Source organism: Palaemon carinicauda, chromosome 2 (genome assembly GCF_036898095.1).
Source record: "Palaemon carinicauda isolate YSFRI2023 chromosome 2, ASM3689809v2, whole genome shotgun sequence".
NCBI classification, from domain to species: Eukaryota; Metazoa; Arthropoda; class Malacostraca; order Decapoda; family Palaemonidae; genus Palaemon; species Palaemon carinicauda.
The window spans coordinates 14,050,055-14,055,054 of record NC_090726.1 but is presented as its reverse complement, the minus strand read 5'-3'; the positions used below and the strand labels follow the sequence as shown (position 1 = coordinate 14,055,054).

General features: G+C 40.9%; 3 long non-coding RNA genes across 5 annotated transcripts in view; 1 reads left to right on the top strand and 2 right to left on the bottom strand.

The window, feature by feature from the left end:
• LOC137623269 (uncharacterized) overlaps window positions 1-5,000 on the bottom strand; it is a 478,525-nt gene that overhangs the window by 281,656 nt on the left and 191,869 nt on the right. The gene's annotated exons all lie outside the window — the stretch shown is intronic.
• The window catches only part of LOC137623284 (uncharacterized), a 125,720-nt gene that overhangs the window by 8,400 nt on the left and 112,320 nt on the right, over window positions 1-5,000 (bottom strand). The window lies entirely within an intron of this gene.
• Window positions 1-5,000, top strand: part of LOC137623259 (uncharacterized) — a 492,316-nt gene that overhangs the window by 388,240 nt on the left and 99,076 nt on the right. The window lies entirely within an intron of this gene.

Below are 5,000 nucleotides of genomic sequence, written 5' to 3'. Positions count from 1 at the left end.
GGTTTAATTAACCTAATATTGATTTATTCACAAATTTACATCAAAACACAACGGACATCTTAACAACACAAAAATGGAATAAAAAGAGATGCAATTCAAATAATGAAAATGATGGGTTAGACACGTGGTCTGCAACAATCAAAATCAAAATGGGGTCTGGCACGTGGCCCACGTGACCCAGAGACTATGCTAGTCTCCAAGCAAGAAATAATAATGGAAAAATATTTACACACAATCCCACCGCACACAGTCCGAATAGTGTAATTAGCCAGGTTCCCTATCAAGTTAAAATTAGTCTAAGCTAAATAATGGGGAAATAACTATGGCCATTGATGTAGTACCTGCACTCCTTTGAAATTAGTTCTATGCCCGTGGTGGCTGTTGACCTGGTTGTCGCACTAATTGGCACGTTGCCCTCTTTCCTGGCTCACCCCAAGAATCCTCGTTGGCTACAACTATGGTATCCCAGGGTCCTCTTCTTCTCAATCTCTCCGACCAGCAGCAACAGGACTCCTTAGTGAGTCACGTTTGGGAGAGTGGGATGGGATGGGGGTGAGCCAGAAGTGCATTCACTGACCCAGCAGATCAGTAGGCCAGGGCAGCTTTTCGTTGAATGGGGCCGACTCTACGGTCGAAGAGATCACCTGGCTTCACCTTTCCAGACAGGTGAGGAGCTCGATGCGCACGGTAATCCATTGAGGGTGCCATATCGGGACTTCAGGACAGGGCAATATTTTGTTGCAAGGAGTGCAGAGGAGGCAGGATTTTGTACTAAATACTTAGAGAAATCTTGCTGCTCTAAGGGAGTTTATATATAAAATAATCCTACCTATTCTGGCTTGCTAAAAATAATATTTAAAATGATTAATTAGCAATGGACTGGTGCGATGGGCATACATCTTAAAATTAACAAACCTTAATTGGTATTGAGAAATATAAGATGCATTAATTCAGCAGTATTGAAATTTGTATTTAAAATTCAGTTTAGGAATTTAATCTCGACCCACGTAGTTTAAGAAAAGAACCAACATACGCCGTGGTTACACTAAGGCCATCTGTTGTGCGTATCTACGCTGTGACGTCACGAGCATGGCGTGCGCCACTGTCAACAAGTTTAGATTAGTCTTCCTTATGTTTCGTTAAAGAAAACTAGATGTAGGAGAGAATTTTAAGGGGTAGCTATAGTATTAGTAGAAGAGAGCTAAAAATACGATTAAAAGAAGAGTGAAGAAAATTCTTCACACCCTGGGGATAAAGGGGAGAAAAAAGGGAGAGGGGTTAGTTCCGGCAATTGTGATTCAACTACTTGTTAGTATGAGTGAGATAAGGTTACTGGCTGAATGAAGAGTGAAGTCGTTCTTCACATCAACGTCCGTTTAAAGTTAACAAAACGCTGTTGGCGTTAATTAAAATAAATATAATCAAAAGTTATGCTTTCACGCGAATTTGGGGAAAATTGAACCACGCAGGCAATGTTTCACGGAAGCGTTTATATAAGTGAATGATCAGTGTTAACTTGAAACGTACGATGCAATAATAATAGAACGATTAAAAGTACTCAATTCTTCCCACCCTAGGGGTACGGATAGAGCAAAGAAAACGTAAGCCAATGTCAGTCGAGTTCAGCAACTAGTCCGGCCAAATGACAAATTAAAAATTATGGGGGTGAATCCCAATCCCGGTCTGACACCCAACGTTTTACATTAAATGATTTTACAAAGAAAATTACTGGCGTAATGAAAACTTTGTATTCATCGCCTGACAAAAGGAGAAAAGTTACTTCCTTCTCGGCGTTTAAAGGTGAAAATTTGCTTGACACTAGCCTGAATGATAAATCGAGATGAACTAGGTCTATGGGGACATCGTATTTATGACAGCTTGGGTCTTGGATGTCGTCTTTAAGAAAAACGTTTGCAAGGGGAGCAATTAAAGGAAAAGTTATACTCAGCACGAGCTGAAGGATGTCAGGGGGATTATAATAAAATGACAAGTTGTCAAGGCAAGAATTAAATTTACGCTTTGAGGTTAAAGCAAGTGATTGACCTGGAAAATGCTGCTGTACGACTTGGCAATAATAATAAATGCTTACAGTTGTGCCATATAAAAGTGAATGAAAATAATGAATGGCGTTCAATGTACCGTTATCCTCAAGCAAAGTGAATCGTAGACAGGCTCTAATCTCCGGTGCTAGGTCTACATGTGTGACCTTCGCTAAATCCGCCGTCAGTAAACAAGGTTCATTTCTGACTGCTAAGGTCTTAACCTTGCGATCACGCGGCTCTTTCTGAGGGCGGGTTTCAAATCCTGACGGGGATGGTTTAGCGCCAACACGGGTTAGAGCGGAAGTTACGGGCTTAAGAACTGGACAGTCAGGCAACGTGAGCACTGGTCCATGGGATGGTACGGTTTTAATGACTGACTTTACCGGTGTAGGCCTCTGCTGGCCTTCAAGCACACGGTTGGGTTGAGTGGTATTTGCGCTACCCAGTTGGGGGGTCCATGTTAAGACGATGAATAGTATTTCCTCCGGGACGGACTGTCACCGGCGGCAATGATAAAGGGGGTTGAGGACGATCGAACGCTGCCAGCTTAAGGTTGGGAGATGAGGACGGAGCACGTGGGATTGACACAAAATTACTAATTGTGTGCCGTGTTGGCAACATAGTATTGGAATGTGACGATTGAACAGGTTGGGGAGTTGTTGCAAAATTAATTACATTGTGCTTTACTAGCGAGACGTTAGAAGTTACAATTAAGGGACGTGTCACTGAAGGTGTCGCCTTTGAAAAAGAATTAGACTGATTAGCTTTAATAGTTAAATTGGGATGAGCCATGAGGCTATTAAAAGCAATCTCAACTTTACTTGAACAAGCAGCAAGCACGGGATAATTTAATTTGACAATAGGATGGTCGTAATGACGTCTCCAAAAATGCTTGTAATTGCAAAGTTCGTCTCTTACTTTACTAATTTCAGTTTTAAAATGACCCACGGCTTCAGGACCCATGTTGGGAAAATCTACTGAAGCGAGAGCGTGAAGTGCTAGGTCTGCGTCTTCACAAACAAAAGTGAATGTCATCTCCTGTTCCTTAAGCCTAGCGTTAATCTCCTCGGGGCTGAGCGATTCCGCCTTAGGCGTTGGAGGGATGTTTACGTTACTAGTGAAGTCCGCCATCTTGGAATGACCACGTTTTGATGAACGGATTCGTAAAAGCAAACAAAGGGTAACTGAATTTTCAAAAGAAATGTAAAAATGAAACTTTACACATTTACTAGCGTGGCAATTGAATATTTAAATTTACTCATGATGAGAAAAAATGGTTAAATGGACAAAAAACATATAAATCATGAAATTACTTTAAAATTCAAAGTGACCCGGGTCCAACAAAGCAGACGATGCCCAGGTCACGTGACTTTAGACTTTACTAAACAGAATTATTTACGCGAGTGGCGATAATGACTAATTAAGTTACTTTAAAGTGAAACATATTAGAAAGCACATGGCTTATGAATGCAAAGATTCAAGTTAAAAGTTAAAATAACAGGTCGAGGCTGACACTGTTGTGACGATTTCACAATTACGGGCGCACTAAGGCGACCACTGAACTATTCAAAATGTAGATTGGCGCACAAGGCAGCGACTTTAAAGAGCACTCTCGTGGAGGCTAAACAAATATAAAATTTCCCTCACGCGGAGGTAAAACAAAAATATCCTCGCTAAAGGACAAAAACAATATTTCCTCGCTAAAGGAAATTAAATTAACTACACGCAGTAATTTACTTACGGTAGCAAACAATTACGAACCCTTAGTTTGGGCTGTAAACAAGATCCGCCATCTCGGAACAAACACGTGGAATGAAACGGACTTAGGGTTAAGTTTCTACGTTACTCGTAAGAACACTTAAAATTATGTTACGCCATTTCGCTCTTTAGGACAAGGACACGTGCTAGGTATACGGTGATGTTAGTTAGAAAAGTTAAGGTTGGTTAGGGAAGGTAAACGACACAAAGGAAGGTAGACCAAGGTACAAAATGTTACAAATTAGATGGTTAGCTAGCAAAATTAGTTGACAGAACGAGTACACCGGCGCTCTAGCTGAGCAGTAAACACGGGAGTCTGAACAACAAAACCTTAGTTCAAGGAGCTTAGAACTTTCTGGCATGAGTGGATTCCGCCACACGTGGGTGAACGGATCCGAGACAAAGTGAAGTTCCTACGACAAATTCTAGTCTTTCTGTAGAGAACATTCAAGCAACAAATTAACCTGGTTACGTAGTTCTTTCCTTAAACACGTGGTTGATACAAAAAGATCATGATGATTACAAATTTCTCTTCCCAATTAAAGTCTGGGCTTTACACATTCGACAAACTGGCTGTGTGCGTGTGGGTAAGTGATATAGCGAGTTACTATATGCTTAATCAAGCTGATTAATTACGTTAATGCTTCATAAGTCAAAGGTAAAGGATCCGGTTCGAAGGACCACTCGTGTGGAGAATTTTTTAATGGTTGTGTTCTGAGTGGGAACTTAGTCCGGGAAAGTCTCCTTATAACAGTTACATAAATTTCAACAGGGAGGATATGAGCACTTACTCTCGGGGCACAGACACCCTGCTAATACTTTACTGTCACAATTCACAAACCATCACTCAAATACAAAAGGCAGATTTACTGTCCAGAGGCCGGAGTACTCCACACGCAGAAATATCAATAATTTATGGCCTACTCTAGCTTTGTCAGGTCTATAGTCATCTCATTCTCAGGCTCTGTTCCGGCTCCGTCCCAGCTACCCCAATGAAATGCTGGACAGGTATTTTACGTTAATGAAATCAGACAAAATCCAAAATGGGAGCAGTGATGTAAAGTAGTTTAAAAGTTTAAAGATAAGGATCTTTACCTTCGAAGCAAATATATTAATGCAAAGTACCTCGCTGTACCACCTATAGACTTACTCTTCAAATATTGGGCATTTTGTCCCGTGATCAATTATTCATTTCACACA